The sequence below is a fragment of the Salvelinus alpinus genome, chromosome 25, assembly GCF_045679555.1.
Source record: "Salvelinus alpinus chromosome 25, SLU_Salpinus.1, whole genome shotgun sequence".
NCBI classification, from domain to species: Eukaryota; Metazoa; Chordata; class Actinopteri; order Salmoniformes; family Salmonidae; genus Salvelinus; species Salvelinus alpinus.
This window is the reverse complement of record NC_092110.1, coordinates 28,889,147-28,913,039: the sequence shown is the minus strand read 5'-3', so window position 1 is coordinate 28,913,039 and position 23,893 is coordinate 28,889,147. Positions and strand designations below refer to the sequence as shown.

At 51.9% G+C, this 23,893-nt stretch overlaps 1 protein-coding gene across 1 annotated transcript in view; it reads left to right on the top strand.

The window, feature by feature from the left end:
• Positions 1–23,893, top strand: part of ush2a (Usher syndrome 2A (autosomal recessive, mild)) — a 462,322-nt gene that overhangs the window by 221,475 nt on the left and 216,954 nt on the right. The gene's annotated exons all lie outside the window — the stretch shown is intronic.

The following is a 23,893-nucleotide window of genomic DNA, read 5'->3' as shown; positions in this document are numbered from 1 at the left end:
GGAGTTTGTATTATTCAGGTTATGTGTTTGTTGGTCAGTGAAGGTGGTTGAATTGGAGTATGAGATACTTAGTGAATAAGTGTGTTATAGTTAAGGAGTGAGTGAGGGTCAGTTAATGAATAAGTGTGTATATGTTGAATGGAGGTGTTCAATAATAACTGTAGACATGTAGATAAGGTTTCTAAGCATTAGGGGGTAGGGGAATGGCAGAGGTACAGTGGGGCAAAAAAGTATTTAGTCAGCCACCAATTGTGCAAGTTTTCCCACTTAAAAAGATGAGAGAGGCCTGTAATTTTCATCATAGGTACACTTCAACTATGACAGACAAAATGAGGGGAAAAAATCCAGAAAATCACATTGTAGGATTTTTAATGAATTTATTTGCAAATGATGGTGGAAAATAAGTATTTGGTCACCTACAAACAAGCAAGATTTCTGGCTCTCACAGACCTGTAACTTCTTCTTTAAGAGGCTCCTCTGTCCTCCACTCGTTACCTGTATTAATGGCACCTGTTTGAACTTGTTATCAGTATAAAAGACACCTGTCCACAACCTCAAACAGTCACACTCCAAACTCCACTATGGCCAAGACCAAAGAGTTGTCAAAGGACACCAGAAACAAAATTGTAGACCTGCACCAGGCTGGGAAGAATCTGCAAATAGGTAAGCAGCTTGGTTTGAAGAAATCAACTGTGGGAGCAATTATTAGGAAATGGAAGACATACAAGACCACTGATAATCTCCCTCGATCTGGGGCTCCACGCAAGATCTCACCCCGTTGGGTCAAAATGATCACAAGAACGGTGAGCAGAAATCCCAGAACCACACGGGGGGACCTAGTGAATGACCTGCAGAGAGCTGGGACCAAAGTAACAAAGCCTACCATCAGTAACACACTACGCCGCCAGGGACTCAAATCCTGCAGTGCCAGACGTGTCCCCCTGCTTAAGCCAGTACATGTCCAGGCCCGTCTGAAGTTTGCTAGAGAGCATTTGGATGATCCAGAAGAAGATTGGGAGAATGTCATATGGTCAGATGAAACCAAAATATAACTTTTTGGTAAAAACTCAACTCGTTGTGTTTGGAGGACAAAAAATGCTGAGTTGCATCCAAAGAACACCATACCTACTGTGAAGCATGGGGGTGGAAACATCATGCTTTGTGTCTGTTTTTCTGCAAAGGGACCAGGACGACTGATCCGTGTAAAGGACAGAATGAATGGGGCCATGTATCGTGAGATTTTGAGTGAAAACCTCCTTCCATCAGCAAGGGCATTGAAGATGAAACGTGGCTGGGTCTTTCAACATGACAATGATCCCAAACACACCGCCCGGGCAACGAAGGAGTGGCTTCGTAAGAAGCATTTCAAGGTCCTGGAGTGGCCTAGCCAGTCTCCAGATCTCAACCCCATAGAAAATCTTTGGAGGGAGTTGAAAGTCCGTGTTGCCCAGCAACAGCCCCAAAACATCACTGCTCTAGAGGAGATCTGCATGGAGGACTGGGCCAAAAAAACAGCAACAGTGTGTGAAAACCTTGTGAAGACTTACAGAAAACGTTTGACCTCTGTCATTGCCAACAAAGGGTATATAACAAAGTATTAAGATAAACTTTTGTTATTGGCCAAATACTTATTTTCCACCATAATTTGCAAATAAATTCGTAAAAAATCCTACAATGTGATTTTCTGAATTTTTTTCCTCATTTTGTCTGTCATAGTTGAAGTGTACCTATGATGAAAATTACAGGCCTCTCTCATCTTTTTAAGTGGGAGAACTTGCACAATTGGTGGCTGACTAAATACTTTTTTGCCGCACTGTATAAAGAGAGATGAATCCAGCTCTATCTTTAATGGGCTGCATCCCTAACTCCTCTAATACTGCTCAATGTCCTCTTTAATTCCTCTTCCATTGTTCCAGCAGCAGGCCTGTCATTACAGCAGGCAGCTAGAGAAGATTAATGGAACATACACACACATGCACACACACACACACACAGACACACACACATACAGTAGAGAAGACATTAAGAAATACTAAACACTTTTCTTTTCAGAGGGGCAGAAAGACAGAAAAAGAGGGAGGGAGAGAGAGAGACTGAAACAAACAGCGGGAATAAAGACAGATTAATTGTCACGGCTGATTATACCCCTCCGTCTGATGGTCTGATAAAGCTGGCTGCTCTCTCTCTCTCTCTAGTATGGTACCTATCTCATAGTTGTAGAGCTAATGCACCAGCACAGCGTCACACGGCTGAGTAGTCCTCTAGAGTCTAGCTAACACCAGCACAGCGTCACACGGCTGAGTACTCCTCTAGAGTCTAACTAACACCAGCACAGCGTCACACGGCTGAGTACTCCTCTAGAGTCTAGTAAAAACCAGCACAGCGTCACACGGCTGAGTAGTCTTCTAGAGTCTAGCTAACACCAGCACAGCGTCACACGGCTGAGTAGTCCTCTAGAGTCTAGCTAACACCAGCACAGCGTCACACGGCTGAGTACTCCTCTAGAGTCTAGCTAACACCAGCACAGCGTCACACGGCTGAGTAGTCTTCTAGAGTCTAGCTAACACCAGCACAGCGTCACACGGCTGAGTACTCCTCTAGAGTCTAGCTAACACCAGCACAGCGTCACACGGCTGAGTACTCCTCTAGAGTCTAACTAACACCAGCACAGCGTCACACGGCTGAATAGTCTTCTAGAGTCTAGCTAACACCAGCACAGCGTCACACGGCTGAGTACTCCTCTAGAGTCTAGCTAACACCAGCACAGCGTCACACGGCTGAGTAGTCTTCTAGAGTCTAACTAACACCAGCACAGCGTCACGCGGCTGAGTACTCCTCTAGAGTCTAGCTAACACCAGCACAGCGTCACACGGCTGAGTACTCCTCTAGAGTCTAACTAACACCAGCACAGCGTCACACGGCTGAGTAGTCTTCTAGAGTCTAGCTAACACCAGCACAGCGTCACACGGCTGAGTACTCCTCTAGAGTCTAGCTAACACCAGCACAGCGTCACACGGCTGAGTAGTCTTCTAGAGTCTAACTAACACCAGCACAGCGTCACACGGCTGAGTACTCCTCTAGAGTCTAGCTAACACCAGCACAGCGTCACACAGCTGAGTAGTCCTCTAGAGTCTAACTAACACCAGCACAGCGTCACACGGCTGAGTAGTCCTCTAGAGTCTAACTAACACCAGCACAGCGTCACACGGCTGAGTAGTCCTCTAGAGTCTAACTAACACCAGCACAGCGTCACACGGCTGAGTAGTCCTCTAGAGTCTAGCTAACACCAGCACAGCGTCACACGGCTGAGTAGTCCTCTAGAGTCTAACTAACACCAGCACACCGTCACGCGGCTGAGTAGTCCTCTAGAGTCTAACTAACACCAGCACAGCGTCACACGGCTGAGTAGTCCTCTAGAGTCTAACTAACACCAGCACAGCGTCACACGGCTGAGTAGTCCTCTAGAGTCTAACTAACACCAGCACAGTGTCACACGGCTGAGTACTCCTCTAGAGTCTAGCTAACACCAGCACAGCGTCACACGGCTGAGTAGTCCTCTAGAGTCTAGCTAACACCAGCACAGCGTCACACAGCTGAGTAGTCCTCTAGAGTCTAACTAACACCAGCACAGCGTCACACGGCTGAGTAGTCCTCTAGAGTCTAACTAACACCAGCACAGCGTCACACGGCTGAGTAGTCCTCTAGAGTCTAACTAACACCAGCACAGCGTCACACGGCTGAGTAGTCCTCTAGAGTCTAGCTAACACCAGCACAGCGTCACACGGCTGAGTAGTCCTCTAGAGTCTAACTAACACCAGCACACCGTCACACGGCTGAGTACTCCTCTAGAGTCTAGCTAACACCAGCACAGCGTCACACGGCTGAGTACTCCTCTAGAGTCTAGCTAACACCAGCACAGCGTCACGCGGCTGAGTACTCCTCTAGAGTCTAGCTAACACCAGCACAGAGTCACGCGGCTGAGTACTCCTCTAGAGTCTAGCTAACACCAGCACAGCGTCACACGGCTGAGTACTCCTCTAGAGTCTAGCTAACACCAGCACAGCGTCACGCGGCTGAGTACTCCTCTAGAGTCTAGCTAACACCAGCACAGCGTCACGCGGCTGAGTACTCCTCTAGAGTCTAGATAACACCAGCACAGCGTCACACGGCTGAGTACTGCTCTAGAGTCTAGCTAACACCAGCACAGCTTCACACGGCTGAGTAGTCCTCTAGAGTCTAGCTAACACCAGCACAGCGTCACACGGCTGAGTACTCCTCTAGAGTCTAGCTAACACCAGCACAGCTTCACACGACTGAGTACTCCTCTAGAGTCTAGCTAACACCAGCACAGCGTCACGCGGCTGAGTACTCCTCTAGAGTCTAGCTAACACCAGCACAGCGTCACACGGCTGAGTACTCCTCTAGAGTCTAGCTAACACCAGCACAGCGTCACACGACTGAGTAGCCTTCTAGAGTCTAGCTAACACCAGCACAGCGTCACACGGCTGAGTAGCCTTCTAAAGTCTAGCTAACACCAGCACAGCGTCACACGGCTGAGTAGCCTTCTAGAGTCTAGCTAACACCAGCACAGCGTCACACGGATGACTACTCCTCTAGAGTCTAGCTAACACCAGCACAGCGTCACACGACTGAGTAGCCTTCTAGAGTCTAGCTAACACCAGCACAGCGTCACACGGCTGAGTAGCCTTCTAGAGTCTAGCTAACACCAGCACAGCGTCACATGGCTGAGTACTCCTCTAGAGTCTAGCTAACACCAGCACAGCGTCACATGGCTGAGTAGTCTTCTAGAGTCTAACTAACACCAGCACAGCGTCACGCGGCTGAGTACTCCTCTAGAGTCTAACTAACACCAGCACAGCGTCACACGGCTGAGTAGTCCTCTAGAGTCTAGCTAACACCAGCACAGCGTCACACGGCTGAGTAGTCTTCTAGAGTCTAGCTAACACCAGCACAGCGTCACGCGGCTGAGTACTCCTCTAGAGTCTAGCTAACACCAGCACAGCGTCACACGGCTGAGTACTCCTCTAGAGTCTAGCTAACACCAGCACAGCGTCACACGACTGAGTAGTCTTCTAGAGTCTAACTAACACCAGCACAGCGTCACGCGGCTGAGTACTCCTCTAGAGTCTAGCTAACACCAGCACAGCGTCACACGGCTGAGTACTCCTCTAGAGTCTAACTAACACCAGCACAGCGTCACACGGCTGAGTAGTCTTCTAGAGTCTAGCTAACACCAGCACAGCGTCACACGGCTGAGTACTCCTCTAGAGTCTAGCTAACACCAGCACAGCGTCACACGGCTGAGTAGTCTTCTAGAGTCTAACTAACACCAGCACAGCGTCACACGGCTGAGTACTCCTCTAGAGTCTAGCTAACACCAGCACAGCGTCACACAGCTGAGTAGTCCTCTAGAGTCTAACTAACACCAGCACAGCGTCACACGGCTGAGTAGTCCTCTAGAGTCTAACTAACACCAGCACAGCGTCACACGGCTGAGTAGTCCTCTAGAGTCTAACTAACACCAGCACAGCGTCACACGGCTGAGTAGTCCTCTAGAGTCTAGCTAACACCAGCACAGCGTCACACGGCTGAGTAGTCCTCTAGAGTCTAACTAACACCAGCACACCGTCACGCGGCTGAGTAGTCCTCTAGAGTCTAACTAACACCAGCACAGCGTCACACGGCTGAGTAGTCCTCTAGAGTCTAACTAACACCAGCACAGCGTCACACGGCTGAGTAGTCCTCTAGAGTCTAACTAACACCAGCACAGCGTCACACGGCTGAGTAGTCCTCTAGAGTCTAACTAACACCAGCACAGTGTCACACGGCTGAGTACTCCTCTAGAGTCTAGCTAACACCAGCACAGCGTCACACGGCTGAGTAGTCCTCTAGAGTCTAGCTAACACCAGCACAGCGTCACACAGCTGAGTAGTCCTCTAGAGTCTAACTAACACCAGCACAGCGTCACACGGCTGAGTAGTCCTCTAGAGTCTAACTAACACCAGCACAGCGTCACACGGCTGAGTAGTCCTCTAGAGTCTAACTAACACCAGCACAGCGTCACACGGCTGAGTAGTCCTCTAGAGTCTAGCTAACACCAGCACAGCGTCACACGGCTGAGTAGTCCTCTAGAGTCTAACTAACACCAGCACACCGTCACACGGCTGAGTACTCCTCTAGAGTCTAGCTAACACCAGCACAGCGTCACACGGCTGAGTACTCCTCTAGAGTCTAGCTAACACCAGCACAGCGTCACGCGGCTGAGTACTCCTCTAGAGTCTAGCTAACACCAGCACAGAGTCACGCGGCTGAGTACTCCTCTAGAGTCTAGCTAACACCAGCACAGCGTCACACGGCTGAGTACTCCTCTAGAGTCTAGCTAACACCAGCACAGCGTCACGCGGCTGAGTACTCCTCTAGAGTCTAGCTAACACCAGCACAGCGTCACGCGGCTGAGTACTCCTCTAGAGTCTAGATAACACCAGCACAGCGTCACACGGCTGAGTACTGCTCTAGAGTCTAGCTAACACCAGCACAGCTTCACACGGCTGAGTAGTCCTCTAGAGTCTAGCTAACACCAGCACAGCGTCACACGGCTGAGTACTCCTCTAGAGTCTAGCTAACACCAGCACAGCTTCACACGACTGAGTACTCCTCTAGAGTCTAGCTAACACCAGCACAGCGTCACGCGGCTGAGTACTCCTCTAGAGTCTAGCTAACACCAGCACAGCGTCACACGGCTGAGTACTCCTCTAGAGTCTAGCTAACACCAGCACAGCGTCACACGACTGAGTAGCCTTCTAGAGTCTAGCTAACACCAGCACAGCGTCACACGGCTGAGTAGCCTTCTAAAGTCTAGCTAACACCAGCACAGCGTCACACGGCTGAGTAGCCTTCTAGAGTCTAGCTAACACCAGCACAGCGTCACACGGATGACTACTCCTCTAGAGTCTAGCTAACACCAGCACAGCGTCACACGACTGAGTAGCCTTCTAGAGTCTAGCTAACACCAGCACAGCGTCACACGGCTGAGTAGCCTTCTAGAGTCTAGCTAACACCAGCACAGCGTCACATGGCTGAGTACTCCTCTAGAGTCTAGCTAACACCAGCACAGCGTCACATGGCTGAGTAGTCTTCTAGAGTCTAACTAACACCAGCACAGCGTCACGCGGCTGAGTACTCCTCTAGAGTCTAACTAACACCAGCACAGCGTCACACGGCTGAGTAGTCCTCTAGAGTCTAGCTAACACCAGCACAGCGTCACACGGCTGAGTAGTCTTCTAGAGTCTAGCTAACACCAGCACAGCGTCACGCGGCTGAGTACTCCTCTAGAGTCTAGCTAACACCAGCACAGCGTCACACGGCTGAGTACTCCTCTAGAGTCTAGCTAACACCAGCACAGCGTCACACGACTGAGTAGTCTTCTAGAGTCTAACTAACACCAGCACAGCGTCACGCGGCTGAGTACTCCTCTAGAGTCTAGCTAACACCAGCACAGCGTCACACGGCTGAGTACTCCTCTAGAGTCTAACTAACACCAGCACAGCGTCACACGGCTGAGTAGTCTTCTAGAGTCTAGCTAACACCAGCACAGCGTCACACGGCTGAGTACTCCTCTAGAGTCTAGCTAACACCAGCACAGCGTCACACGGCTGAGTAGTCTTCTAGAGTCTAACTAACACCAGCACAGCGTCACACGGCTGAGTACTCCTCTAGAGTCTAGCTAACACCAGCACAGCGTCACACAGCTGAGTAGTCCTCTAGAGTCTAACTAACACCAGCACAGCGTCACACGGCTGAGTAGTCCTCTAGAGTCTAACTAACACCAGCACAGCGTCACACGGCTGAGTAGTCCTCTAGAGTCTAACTAACACCAGCACAGCGTCACACGGCTGAGTAGTCCTCTAGAGTCTAGCTAACACCAGCACAGCGTCACACGGCTGAGTAGTCCTCTAGAGTCTAACTAACACCAGCACACCGTCACGCGGCTGAGTAGTCCTCTAGAGTCTAACTAACACCAGCACAGCGTCACACGGCTGAGTAGTCCTCTAGAGTCTAACTAACACCAGCACAGCGTCACACGGCTGAGTAGTCCTCTAGAGTCTAACTAACACCAGCACAGCGTCACACGGCTGAGTAGTCCTCTAGAGTCTAACTAACACCAGCACAGTGTCACACGGCTGAGTACTCCTCTAGAGTCTAGCTAACACCAGCACAGCGTCACACGGCTGAGTAGTCCTCTAGAGTCTAGCTAACACCAGCACAGCGTCACACAGCTGAGTAGTCCTCTAGAGTCTAACTAACACCAGCACAGCGTCACACGGCTGAGTAGTCCTCTAGAGTCTAACTAACACCAGCACAGCGTCACACGGCTGAGTAGTCCTCTAGAGTCTAACTAACACCAGCACAGCGTCACACGGCTGAGTAGTCCTCTAGAGTCTAGCTAACACCAGCACAGCGTCACACGGCTGAGTAGTCCTCTAGAGTCTAACTAACACCAGCACACCGTCACACGGCTGAGTACTCCTCTAGAGTCTAGCTAACACCAGCACAGCGTCACACGGCTGAGTACTCCTCTAGAGTCTAGCTAACACCAGCACAGCGTCACGCGGCTGAGTACTCCTCTAGAGTCTAGCTAACACCAGCACAGAGTCACGCGGCTGAGTACTCCTCTAGAGTCTAGCTAACACCAGCACAGCGTCACACGGCTGAGTACTCCTCTAGAGTCTAGCTAACACCAGCACAGCGTCACGCGGCTGAGTACTCCTCTAGAGTCTAGCTAACACCAGCACAGCGTCACGCGGCTGAGTACTCCTCTAGAGTCTAGATAACACCAGCACAGCGTCACACGGCTGAGTACTGCTCTAGAGTCTAGCTAACACCAGCACAGCTTCACACGGCTGAGTAGTCCTCTAGAGTCTAGCTAACACCAGCACAGCGTCACACGGCTGAGTACTCCTCTAGAGTCTAGCTAACACCAGCACAGCTTCACACGACTGAGTACTCCTCTAGAGTCTAGCTAACACCAGCACAGCGTCACGCGGCTGAGTACTCCTCTAGAGTCTAGCTAACACCAGCACAGCGTCACACGGCTGAGTACTCCTCTAGAGTCTAGCTAACACCAGCACAGCGTCACACGACTGAGTAGCCTTCTAGAGTCTAGCTAACACCAGCACAGCGTCACACGGCTGAGTAGCCTTCTAAAGTCTAGCTAACACCAGCACAGCGTCACACGGCTGAGTAGCCTTCTAGAGTCTAGCTAACACCAGCACAGCGTCACACGGATGACTACTCCTCTAGAGTCTAGCTAACACCAGCACAGCGTCACACGACTGAGTAGCCTTCTAGAGTCTAGCTAACACCAGCACAGCGTCACACGGCTGAGTAGCCTTCTAGAGTCTAGCTAACACCAGCACAGCGTCACATGGCTGAGTACTCCTCTAGAGTCTAGCTAACACCAGCACAGCGTCACATGGCTGAGTAGTCTTCTAGAGTCTAACTAACACCAGCACAGCGTCACGCGGCTGAGTACTCCTCTAGAGTCTAACTAACACCAGCACAGCGTCACACGGCTGAGTAGTCCTCTAGAGTCTAGCTAACACCAGCACAGCGTCACACGGCTGAGTAGTCTTCTAGAGTCTAGCTAACACCAGCACAGCGTCACGCGGCTGAGTACTCCTCTAGAGTCTAGCTAACACCAGCACAGCGTCACACGGCTGAGTACTCCTCTAGAGTCTAGCTAACACCAGCACAGCGTCACACGACTGAGTAGCCTTCTAGAGTCTAACTAACACCAGCACAGCGTCACACGACTGAGTAGTCCTCTAGAGTCTAGCTAACACCAGCACAGCGTCACACGGCTGAGTACTCCTCTAGAGTCTAGTAAAAACCAGCACAGCGTCACGTGGCTGAGTAGCCTTCTAGAGTCTAGCTAACACCAGCACAGCGTCACACGGCTGAGTAGTCCTCTAGAGTCTAACTAACACCAGCACAGCGTCACGCGACTGAGTAGTCTTCTAGAGTCTAGCTAACACCAGCACAGCGTCACACGGCTGAGTAGTCCTCTAGAGTCTAGCTAACACCAGCACAGCGTCACACGGCTGAGTACTCCTCTAGAGTCTAGCTAACACCAGCACAGCGTCACACGGCTGAGTAGTCTTCTAGAGTCTAGCTAACACCAGCACAGCGTCACACGGCTGAGTACTCCTCTAGAGTCTAGCTAACACCAGCACAGCGTCACACGGCTGAGTACTCCTCTAGAGTCTAGCTAACACCAGCACAGCGTCACACGGCTGAGTAGCCTTCTAGAGTCTAACTAACACCAGCACAGCGTCACACGACTGAGTAGTCCTCTAGAGTCTAGCTAACACCAGCACAGCGTCACACGGCTGAGTACTCCTCTAGAGTCTAGTAAAAACCAGCACAGCGTCACGTGGCTGAGTAGCCTTCTAGAGTCTAGCTAACACCAGCACAGCGTCACACGGCTGAGTAGTCCTCTAGAGTCTAACTAACACCAGCACAGCGTCACGCGACTGAGTAGTCTTCTAGAGTCTAGCTAACACCAGCACAGCGTCACACGGCTGAGTAGTCCTCTAGAGTCTAGGTAACACCAGCACAGCGTCACACGGCTGAGTACTCCTCTAGAGTCTAGCTAACACCAGCACAGCGTCACACGGCTGAGTAGTCTTCTAGAGTCTAGCTAACACCAGCACAGCGTCACACGGCTGAGTACTCCTCTAGAGTCTAGCTAACACCAGCACAGCGTCACACGGCTGAGTACTCCTCTAGAGTCTAGCTAACACCAGCACAGCGTCACACGGCTGAGTAGTCTTCTAGAGTCTAACTAACACCAGCCCAGCGTCACACGGCTGAGTACTCCTCTAGAGTCTAGCTAACACCAGCACAGCGTCACACGGCTGAGTAGTCTTCTAGAGTCTAGCTAACACCAGCACAGCGTCACCCGGCTGAGTACTCCTCTAGAGTCTAGCTAACACCAGCACAGCGTCACACGGCTGAGTACTCCTCTAGAGTCTAACTAACACCAGCACAGCGTCACACGGCTGAGTAGTCTTCTAGAGTCTAGCTAACACCAGCACAGCGTCACACGGCTGAGTACTCCTCTAGAGTCTAGCTAACACCAGCACAGCGTCACACGGCTGAGTAGTCTTCTAGAGTCTAACTAACACCAGCACAGCGTCACACGGCTGAGTACTCCTCTAGAGTCTAGCTAACACCAGCACAGCGTCACACGGCTGAGTAGTCTTCTAGAGTCTAGCTAACACCAGCACAGCGTCACACGGCTGAGTACTCCTCTAGAGTCTAGCTAACACCAGCACAGCTTCACACGGCTGAGTAGTCCTCTAGAGTCTAGCTAACACCAGCACAGCGTCACACGGCTGAGTACTCCTCTAGAGTCTAGCTAACACCAGCACAGCGTCACACGGCTGAGTAGTCCTCTAGAGTCTAGCTAACACCAGCACAGCGTCACACGACTGAGTACTCCTCTAGAGTCTAGCTAACACCAGCACAGCGTCACACGGCTGAGTACTCCTCTAGAGTCTAGCTAACACCAGCACAGCGTCACACGGCTGAGTACTCCTCTAGAGTCTAGCTAACACCAGCACAGCGTCACACGGCTGAGTACTGCTCTAGAGTCTAGCTAACACCAGCACAGCTTCACACGGCTGAGTAGTCCTCTAGAGTCTACCTAACACCAGCACAGCGTCACACGGCTGAGTACTCCTCTAGAGTCTAGCTAACACCAGCACAGCTTCACACGACTGAGTACTCCTCTAGAGTCTAGCTAACACCAGCACAGCGTCACACGACTGAGTACTCCTCTAGAGTCTAGCTAACACCAGCACAGCGTCACACGACTGAGTAGCCTTCTAGAGTCTAGCTAACACCAGCACAGCGTCACACGGCTGAGTAGCCTTCTAGAGTCTAGCTAACACCAGCACAGCGTCACACGGCTGAGTACTCGTCTAGAGTCTAGCTAACACCAGCACAGCGTCACACGGCTGAGTAGTCTTCTAGAGTCTAACTAACACCAGCACAGCGTCACGCGGCTGAGTACTCCTCTAGAGTCTAACTAACACCAGCACAGCGTCACACGGCTGAGTAGTCCTCTAGAGTCTAGCTAACACCAGCACAGCGTCACACGGCTGAGTAGTCTTCTAGAGTCTAGCTAACACCAGCACAGCGTCACGCGGCTGAGTACTCCTCTAGAGTCTAGCTAACACCAGCACAGCGTCACACGACTGAGTAGCCTTCTAGAGTCTAACTAACACCAGCACAGCGTCACACGACTGAGTCGTCCTCTAGAGTCTAACTAACACCAGCACAGCGTCACACGGCTGAGTAGTCCTCTAGAGTCTAGCTAACACCAGCACAGCGTCACACAGCTGAGTAGTCTTCTAGAGTCTAGCTAACACCAGCACAGCGTCACACGGCTGAGTAGTCTTCTAGAGTCTAGCTAACACCAGCACAGCGTCACACGACTGAGTAGTCTTCTAGAGTCTAGCTAACACCAGCACAGCGTCACACGGCTGAGTACTCCTCTAGAGTCTAGCTAACACCAGCACAGCATCACACGGCTGAGTACTCCTCTAGAGTCTAGCTAACACCAGCACAGCGTCACACGGCTGAGTACTGCTCTAGAGTCTAGCTAACACCAGCACAGCTTCACACGGCTGAGTAGTCCTCTAGAGTCTAGCTAACACCAGCACAGCGTCACACGGCTGAGTACTCCTCTAGAGTCTAGCTAACACCAGCACAGCTTCACACGACTGAGTACTCCTCTAGAGTCTAGCTAACACCAGCACAGCGTCACGCGGCTGAGTAGTCCTCTAGAGTCTAGCTAACACCAGCACAGCGTCACACGGCTGAGTACTCCTCTAGAGTCTAGCTAACACCAGCACAGCGTCACACGGCTGAGTACTGCTCTAGAGTCTAGCTAACACCAGCACAGCTTCACACGGCTGAGTAGTCCTCTAGAGTCTAGCTAACACCAGCACAGCGTCACACGGCTGAGTACTCCTCTAGAGTCTAGCTAACACCAGCACAGCTTCTCACGACTGAGTACTCCTCTAGAGTCTAGCTAACACCAGCACAGCGTCACGCGGCTGAGTACTCCTCTAGAGTCTAGCTAACACCAGCACAGCGTCACACGGCTGAGTACTCCTCTAGAGTCTAGCTAACACCAGCACAGCGTCACACGACTGAGTAGCCTTCTAGAGTCTAGCTAACACCAGCACAGCGTCACACGGCTGAGTACTCCTCTAGAGTCTAGCTAACACCAGCACAGCGTCACACGGCTGAGTAGTCTTCTAGAGTCTAGCTAACACCAACACAGCGTCACACGGCTGAGTAGCCTTCTAGAGTCTAGCTAACACCAGCACAGCATCACACGACTGAGTAGCCTTCTAGAGTCTAGCTAACACCAGCACAGCGTCACACGGCTGAGTAGCCTTCTAAAGTCTAGCTAACACCAGCACAGCGTCACACGGCTGAGTACTCCTCTAGAGTCTAGCTAACACCAGCACAGCGTCACGCGGCTGAGTACTCCTCTAGAGTCTAGCTAACACCAGCACAGCGTCACACGACTGAGTAGTCCTCTAGAGTCTAACTAACACCAGCACAGCGTCACACGGCTGAGTACTCCTCTAGAGTCTAGCTAACACCAGCACAGCGTCACACGGCTGAGTAGTCTTCTAGAGTCTAGCTAACACCAGCACAGCGTCACACGGCTGAGTAGTCTTCTAGAGTCTAACTAACACCAGCACAGCGTCACGCGGCTGAGTACTCCTCTAGACTCTAACTAACACCAGCACAGCGTCACACGGCTGAGTAGTCCTCTAGAGTCTAACTAACACCAGCACAGCGTCACACGGCTGAGTAGTCCTCTAGAGTCTAACTAACACCAGCACAGCGTCACACGGCTGAGTACTCCTCTAGAGTCTAGCTAACACCAGCACAGCGTCACATGGCTGAGTACTCCTCTAGAGTCTAGCTAACACCAGCACAGCGTCACACAGCTGAGTAGTCCTCTAGAGTCTAACTAACACCAGCACAGCGTCACACGGCTGAGTAGTTCTCTAGAGTCTAACTAACACCAGCAGAGCGTCACACGGCTGAGTAGTCCTCTAGAGTCTAGCTAACACCAGCACAGCGTCACACGGCTGAGTAGTCCTCTAGAGTGTAGCTAAAACCAGCACAGCGTCACACGGCTGAGTACTCCTCTAGAGTCTAGCTAACACCAGCACAGCGTCACACGGCTGAGTACTCCTCTAGAGTCTAACTAACACCAGCACAGCGTCACACGGCTGAGTACTCCTCTAGAGTCTAGCTAACACCAGCACAGCGTCACACAGCTGAGTAGTCCTCTAGAGTCTAACTAACACCAGCACAGCGTCACACGGCTGAGTAGTCCTCTAGAGTCTAACTAACACCAGCACAGCGTCACACGGCTGAGTAGTCCTCTAGAGTCTAACTAACACCAGCACAGCGTCACACGGCTGAGTAGTCCTCTAGAGTCTAGCTAACACCAGCACAGCGTCACACGGCTGAGTAGTCCTCTAGAGTCTAACTAACACCAGCACACCGTCACGCGGCTGAGTAGTCCTCTAGAGTCTAACTAACACCAGCACAGCGTCACACGGCTGAGTAGTCTTCTAGAGTCTAACTAACACCAGCACAGCGTCACACGGCTGAGTAGTCCTCTAGAGTCTAACTAACACCAGCACAGCGTCACACGGCTGAGTAGTCCTCTAGAGTCTAACTAACACCAGCACAGTGTCACACGGCTGAGTACTCCTCTAGAGTCTAGCTAACACCAGCACAGCGTCACACGGCTGAGTAGCCTTCTAAAGTCTAGCTAACACCAGCACAGCGTCACACGGCTGAGTAGCCTTCTAGAGTCTAGCTAACACCAGCACAGCGTCACACGGCGGAGTACTCCTCTAGAGTCTAGCTAACACCAGCACAGCGTCACACGGCTGAGTAGTCTTCTAGAGTCTAGCTAACACCAGCACAGCGTCACACGGCTGAGTACTCCTCTAGAGTCTAGCTAACACCAGCACAGCGTCACGCGGCTGAGTACTCCTCTAGAGTCTAGCTAACACCAGCACAGCGTCACACGACTGAGTACTCCTCTAGAGTCTAGCTAACACCAGCACAGCGTCACACGGCTGAGTAGTCCTCTAGAGTCTAGCTAACACCAGCACAGCGTCACTCGGCTGAGTAGTCTTCTAGAGTCTAGCTAACACCAGCACAGCGTCACACGGCTGAGTATTCCTCTAGAGTCTAACTAACACCAGCACAGCGTCACGCGGCTGAGTACTCCTCTTGAGTCTAGCTAACACCAGCACAGCGTCACACGGCTGAGTAGTCCTCTAGAGTCTAACTAACACCAGCACAGCGTCACACGACTGAGTAGCCTTCTAGAGTCTAACTAACACCAGCACAGCGTCACACGGCTGAGTAGCCTTCTAGAGTCTAGCTAACACCAGCACAGCGTCACACGGCTGAGTACTCGTCTAGAGTCTAGCTAACACCAGCACAGCGTCACACGGCTGAGTAGTCTTCTAGAGTCTAACTAACACCAGCACAGCGTCACGCGGCTGAGTACTCCTCTAGAGTCTAACTAACACCAGCACAGCGTCACACGGCTGAGTAGTCCTCTAGAGTCTAGCTAACACCAGCACAGCGTCACACGGCTGAGTAGTCTTCTAGAGTCTAGCTAACACCAGCACAGCGTCACACGGCTGAGTAGTCCTCTAGAGTCTAGCTAACACCAGCACAGCGTCACACGGCTGAGTAGTCTTCTAGAGTCTAGCTAACACCAGCACAGCGTCACACGGCTGAGTAGTCCTCTAGAGTCTAGCTAACACCAGCACAGCGTCACACGGCTGAGTACTGCTCTAGAGTCTAGCTAACACCAGCACAGCTTCACACGGCTGAGTAGTCCTCTAGAGTCTAGCTAACACCAGCACAGCGTCACACGGCTGAGTACTCCTCTAGAGTCTAGCTAACACCAGCACAGCTTCACACGACTGAGTACTCCTCTAGAGTCTAGCTAACACCAGCACAGCGTCACGCGGCTGAGTAGTCCTCTAGAGTCTAGCTAACACCAGCACAGCGTCACACGGCTGAGTACTCCTCTAGAGTCTAGCTAACACCAGCACAGCGTCACACGGCTGAGTACTGCTCTAGAGTCTAGCTAACACCAGCACAGCTTCACACGGCTGAGTAGTCCTCTAGAGTCTAGCTAACACCAGCACAGCGTCACACGGCTGAGTACTCCTCTAGAGTCTAGCTAACACCAGCACAGCTTCTCACGACTGAGTACTCCTCTAGAGTCTAGCTAACACCAGCACAGCGTCACGCGGCTGAGTACTCCTCTAGAGTCTAGCTAACACCAGCACAGCGTCACACGGCTGAGTACTCCTCTAGAGTCTAGCTAACACCAGCACAGCGTCACACGACTGAGTAGCCTTCTAGAGTCTAGCTAACACCAGCACAGCGTCACACGGCTGAGTACTCCTCTAGAGTCTAGCTAACACCAGCACAGCGTCACACGACTGAGTAGCCTTCTAGAGTCTAGCTAACACCAGCACAGCGTCACACGGCTGAGTAGCCTTCTAAAGTCTAGCTAACACCAGCACAGCGTCACACGGCTGAGTAGCCTTCTAGAGTCTAGCTAACACCAGCACAGCGTCACACGGCGGAGTACTCCTCTAGAGTCTAGCTAACACCAGCACAGCGTCACACGGCTGAGTAGTCTTCTAGAGTATAGCTAACACCAGCACAGCGTCACACGGCTGAGTACTCCTCTAGAGTCTAGCTAACACCAGCACAGCGTCATGCGGCTGAGTACTCCTCTAGAGTCTAGCTAACACCAGCACAGCGTCACACGACTGAGTACTCCTCTAGAGTCTAGCTAACACCAGCACAGCGTCACACGGCTGAGTAGTCCTCTAGAGTCTAGCTAACACCAGCACAGCGTCACACGGCTGAGTAGTCTTCTAGAGTCTAGCTAACACCAGCACAGCGTCACACGACTGAGTAGTCCTCTAGAGTCTAGCTAACACCAGCACAGCGTCACACGGCTGAGTACTCCTCTAGAGTCTAACTAACACCAGCACAGCGTCACGCGGCTGAGTACTCCTCTAGAGTCTAGCTAACACCAGCACAGCGTCACACGACTGAGTAGCCTTCTAGAGTCTAGCTAACACCAGCACAGCGTCACACGGCTGAGTACTCCTCTAGAGTCTAGCTAACACCAGCACAGCGTCACACGGCTGAGTAGTCTTCTAGAGTCTAGCTAACACCAGCACAGCGTCACACGGCTGAGTAGCCTTCTAGAGTCTAGCTAACACCAGCACAGCGTCACACGACTGAGTAGCCTTCTAGAGTCTAGCTAACACCAGCACAGCGTCACACGGCTGAGTAGCCTTCTAAAGTCTAGCTAACACCAGCACAGCGTCACACGGCTGAGTAGCCTTCTAGAGTCTAGCTAACACCAGCACAGCGTCACACGGCGGAGTACTCCTCTAGAGTCTAGCTAACACCAGCACAGCGTCACACGGCTGAGTAGTCTTCTAGAGTATAGCTAACACCAGCACAGCGTCACACGGCTGAGTACTCCTCTAGAGTCTAGCTAACACCAGCACAGCGTCATGCGGCTGAGTACTCCTCTAGAGTCTAGCTAACACCAGCACAGCGTCACACGACTGAGTACTCCTCTAGAGTCTAGCTAACACCAGCACAGCGTCACACGGCTGAGTAGTCCTCTAGAGTCTAGCTAACACCAGCACAGCGTCACACGGCTGAGTAGTCTTCTAGAGTCTAGCTAACACCAGCACAGCGTCACACGACTGAGTAGTCCTCTAGAGTCTAGCTAACACCAGCACAGCGTCACACGGCTGAGTACTCCTCTAGAGTCTAACTAACACCAGCACAGCGTCACGCGGCTGAGTACTCCTCTAGAGTCTAGCTAACACCAGCACAGCGTCACACGGCTGAGTAGTCCTCTAGAGTCTAACTAACACCAGCACAGCGTCACACGGCTGAGTAGTCTTCTAGAGTCTAGCTAACACCAGCACAGCGTCACACGACTGAGTAGTCCTCTAGAGTCTAGCTAACACCAGCACAGCGTCACACGGCTGAGTACTCCTCTAGAGTCTAACTAACACCAGCACAGCGTCACGCGGCTGAGTACTCCTCTAGAGTCTAGCTAACACCAGCACAGCGTCACACGGCTGAGTAGTCCTCTAGAGTCTAACTAACACCAGCACAGCGTCACACGGCTGAGTAGTCTTCTAGAGTCTAGCTAACACCAGCACAGCGTCACACGGCTGAGTAGTCTTCTAGAGTCTAGCTAACACCAGCACAGCGTCACACGACTGAGTAGTCCTCTAGAGTCTAACTAACACCAGCACAGCGTCACACGGCTGAGTAGTCCTCTAGAGTCTAGCTAACACCAGCACAGCGTCACACGGCTGAGTAGTCTTCTAGAGTCTAGCTAACACCAGCACAGCGTCACACGGCTGAGTAGTCTTCTAGAGTCTAACTAACACCAGCACAGCGTCACGCGGCTGAGTACTCCTCTAGAGTCTAACTAACACCAGCACGGCGTCACACGGCTGAGTAGTCCTCTAGAGTCTAACTAACACCAGCACAGCGTCACACGGCTGAGTAGTCCTCTAGAGTCTAACTAACACCAGCACAGCGTCACACGGCTGAGTAGTCCTCTAGAGTCTAGCTAACACCAGCACAGCATCACACGGCTGAGTACTCCTCTAGAGTCTAGCTAACACCAGCACAGCGTCACACGGCTGAGTAGTCCTCTAGAGTCTAACTAACACCAGCACAGCGTCACACGGCTGAGTAGTCCTCTAGAGTCTAACTAACACCAGCACAGCGTCACACGACTGAGTAGTCCTCTAGAGTCTAGCTAACACCAGCACAGCGTCACGCGGCTGAGTACTCCTCTAGAGTCTAGCTAACACCAGCACAGCGTCACACGGCTGAGTACTCCTCTAGAGTCTAGCTAACACCAGCACAGCGTCACACGGCTGAGTAGTCCTCTAGAGTCTAGCTAACACCAGCACAGCGTCACACGGCTGAGTACTCCTCTAGAGTCTAACTAACACCAGCACAGCGTCACACGGCTGAGTACTCCTCTAGAGTCTAGCTAACACCAGCACAGCGTCACACGGCTGAGTACTCCTCTAGAGTCTAGCTAACACCAGCACAGCGTCACACGGCTGAGTACTCCTCTAGAGTCTAACTAACACCAGCACAGCGTCACACGGCTGAGTACTCCTCTAGAGTCTAGCTAACACCAGCACAGCGTCACACAGCTGAGTAGTCCTCTAGAGTCTAACTAACACCAGCACAGCGTCACACGGCTGAGTAGTCCTCTAGAGTCTAACTAACACCAGCACAGCGTCACACGGCTGAGTAGTCCTCTAGAGTCTAACTAACACCAGCACAGCGTCACACGGCTGAGTAGTCCTCTAGAGTCTAGCTAACACCAGCACAGCGTCACACGGCTGAGTAGTCCTCTAGAGTCTAACTAACACCAGCACACCGTCACGCGGCTGAGTAGTCCTCTAGAGTCTAACTAACACCAGCACAGCGTCACACGGCTGAGTAGTCCTCTAGAGTCTAACTAACACCAGCACAGCGTCACACGGCTGAGTAGTCCTCTAGAGTCTAACTAACACCAGCACAGCGTCACACGGCTGAGTAGTCCTCTAGAGTCTAACTAACACCAGCACAGTGTCACACGGCTGAGTACTCCTCTAGAGTCTAGCTAACACCAGCACAGCGTCACACGGCTGAGTAGCCTTCTAAAGTCTAGCTAACACCAGCACAGCGTCACACGGCTGAGTAGCCTTCTAGAGTCTAGCTAACACCAGCACAGCGTCACACGGCGGAGTACTCCTCTAGAGTCTAGCTAACACCAGCACAGCGTCACACGGCTGAGTAGTCTTCTAGAGTCTAGCTAACACCAGCACAGCGTCACACGGCTGAGTACTCCTCTAGAGTCTAGCTAACACCAGCACAGCGTCACGCGGCTGAGTACTCCTCTAGAGTCTAGCTAACACCAGCACAGCGTCACACGACTGAGTACTCCTCTAGAGTCTAGCTAACACCAGCACAGCGTCACACGGCTGAGTAGTCCTCTAGAGTCTAGCTAACACCAGCACAGCGTCACACGGCTGAGTAGTCTTCTAGAGTCTAGCTAACACCAGCACAGCGTCACACGGCTGAGTACTCCTCTAGAGTCTAACTAACACCAGCACAGCGTCACGCGGCTGAGTACTCCTCTAGAGTCTAGCTAACACCAGCACAGCGTCACACGGCTGAGTAGTCCTCTAGAGTCTAACTAACACCAGCACAGCGTCACACGGCTGAGTAGTCTTCTAGAGTCTAGCTAACACCAGCACAGCGTCACACGGCTGAGTAGTCTTCTAGAGTCTAGCTAACACCAGCACAGCGTCACACGACTGAGTAGTCCTCTAGAGTCTAACTAACACCAGCACAGCGTCACACGGCTGAGTAGTCCTCTAGAGTCTAGCTAACACCAGCACAGCGTCACACGGCTGAGTAGTCTTCTAGAGTCTAGCTAACACCAGCACAGCGTCACACGGCTGAGTAGTCTTCTAGAGTCTAACTAACACCAGCACAGCGTCACGCGGCTGAGTACTCCTCTAGAGTCTAACTAACACCAGCACAGCGTCACACGGCTGAGTAGTCCTCTAGAGTCTAACTAACACCAGCACAGCGTCACACGGCTGAGTAGTCCTCTAGAGTCTAACTAACACCAGCACAGCGTCACACGGCTGAGTAGTCCTCTAGAGTCTAGCTAACACCAGCACAGCATCACACGGCTGAGTACTCCTCTAGAGTCTAGCTAACACCAGCACAGCGTCACATGGCTGAGTAGTCCTCTAGAGTCTAACTAACACCAGCACAGCGTCACACGGCTGAGTAGTCCTCTAGAGTCTAACTAACACCAGCACAGCGTCACACGACTGAGTAGGTAGTCCTCTAGAGTCTAGCTAACACCAGCACAGCGTCACGCGGCTGAGTACTCCTCTAGAGTCTAGCTAACACCAGCACAGCGTCACACGGCTGAGTACTCCTCTAGAGTCTAGCTAACACCAGCACAGCGTCACACGGCTGAGTAGTCCTCTAGAGTCTAGCTAACACCAGCACAGCGTCACACGGCTGAGTAGTCTTCTAGAGTCTAGCTAACACCAGCACAGCGTCACACGGCTGAGTACTCCTCTAGAGTCTAGCTAACACCAGCACAGCGTCACACGGCTGAGTACTCCTCTAGAGTCTAGCTAACACCAGCACAGCGTCACACGGCTGAGTACTCCTCTAGAGTCTAGCTAACACCAGCACAGCGTCACACAGCTGAGTAGTCCTCTAGAGTCTAACTAACACCAGCACAGCGTCACACGGCTGAGTAGTTCTCTAGAGTCTAACTAACACCAGCAGAGCGTCACACGGCTGAGTAGTCCTCTAGAGTCTAGCTAACACCAGCACAGCGTCACACGGCTGAGTAGTCCTCTAGAGTGTAGCTAAAACCAGCACAGCGTCACACGGCTGAGTACTCCTCTAGAGTCTAGCTAACACCAGCACAGCGTCACACGGCTGAGTACTCCTCTAGAGTCTAACTAACACCAGCACATCGTCACACGGCTGAGTACTCCTCTAGAGTCTAGCTAACACCAGCACAGCGTCACACAGCTGAGTAGTCCTCTAGAGTATAACTAACACCAGCACAGCGTCACACGGCTGAGTAGTCCTCTAGAGTCTAACTAACACCAGCACAGCGTCACACGGCTGAGTAGTCCTCTAGAGTCTAACTAACACCAGCACAGCGTCACACGGCTGAGTAGTCCTCTAGAGTCTAGCTAACACCAGCACAGCGTCACACGGCTGAGTAGTCCTCTAGAGTCTAACTAACACCAGCACACCGTCACGCGGCTGAGTAGTCCTCTAGAGTCTAACTAACACCAGCACAGCGTCACACGGCTGAGTAGTCCTCTAGAGTCTAACTAACACCAGCACAGCGTCACACGGCTGAGTAGTCCTCTAGAGTCTAACTAACACCAGCACAGCGTCACACGGCTGAGTAGTCCTCTAGAGTCTAACTAACACCAGCACAGTGTCACACGGCTGAGTACTCCTCTAGAGTCTAGCTAACACCAGCACAGCGTCACACGGCTGAGTAGCCTTCTAGAGTCTAGCTAACACCAGCACAGCGTCACACGGCGGAGTACTCCTCTAGAGTCTAGCTAACACCAGCACAGCGTCACACTGCTGAGTAGTCTTCTAGAGTCTAGCTAACACCAGCACAGCGTCACACGGCTGAGTACTCCTCTAGAGTCTAGCTAACACCAGCACAGCGTCACGCGGCTGAGTACTCCTCTAGAGTCTAGCTAACACCAGCACAGCGTCACACGACTGAGTACTCCTCTAGAGTCTAGCTAACACCAGCACAGCGTCACACGGCTGAGTAGTCCTCTAGAGTCTAGCTAACACCAGCACAGCGTCACACGGCTGAGTAGTCTTCTAGAGTCTAGCTAACACCAGCACAGCGTCACACGACTGAGTAGTCCTCTAGAGTCTAGCTAACACCAGCACAGCGTCACACGGCTGAGTACTCCTCTAGAGTCTAACTAACACCAGCACAGCGTCACGCGGCTGAGTACTCCTCTAGAGTCTAGCTAACACCAGCACAGCGTCACACGGCTGAGTAGTCCTCTAGAGTCTAACTAACACCAGCACAGCGTCACACGGCTGAGTAGTCTTCTAGAGTCTAGCTAACACCAGCACAGCGTCACACGGCTGAGTAGTCTTCTAGAGTCTAGCTAACACCAGCACAGCGTCACACGACTGAGTAGTCCTCTAGAGTCTAACTAACACCAGCACAGCGTCACACGGCTGAGTAGTCCTCTAGAGTCTAGCTAACACCAGCACAGCGTCACACGGCTGAGTAGTCTTCTAGAGTCTAGCTAACACCAGCACAGCGTCACACGGCTGAGTAGTCTTCTAGAGTCTAACTAACACCAGCACAGCGTCACGCGGCGGAATACTCCTCTAGAGTCTAACTAACACCAGCACAGCGTCACACGGCTGAGTAGTCCTCTAGAGTCTAACTAACACCAGCACAGCGTCACACGGCTGAGTAGTCCTCTAGAGTCTAACTAACACCAGCACAGCGTCACACGGCTGAGTAGTCCTCTAGAGTCTAGCTAACACCAGCACAGCATCACACGGCTGAGTACTCCTCTAGAGTCTAGCTAACACCAGCACAGCGTCACACGGCTGAGTAGTCCTCTAGAGTCTAACTAACACCAGCACAGCGTCACACGGCTGAGTAGTCCTCTAGAGTCTAACTAACACCAGCACAGCGTCACACGACTGAGTAGTCCTCTAGAGTCTAGCTAACACCAGCACAGTGTCACGCGGCTGAGTACTCCTCTAGAGTCTAGCTAACACCAGCACAGCGTCACACGGCTGAGTACTCCTCTAGAGTCTAGCTAACACCAGCACAGCGTCACACGGCTGAGTAGTCCTCTAGAGTCTAGCTAACACCAGCACAGCGTCACACGGCTGAGTAGTCTTCTAGAGTCTAGCTAACACCAGCACAGCGTCACACGGCTGAGTACTCCTCTAGAGTTTAGCTAACACCAGCACAGCGTCACACGGCTGAGTACTCCTCTAGAGTCTAGCTAACACCAGCACAGCGTCACACGGCTGAGTACTCCTCTAGAGTCTAGCTAACACCAGCACAGCGTCACACAGCTGAGTAGTCCTCTAGAGTCTAACTAACACCAGCACAGCG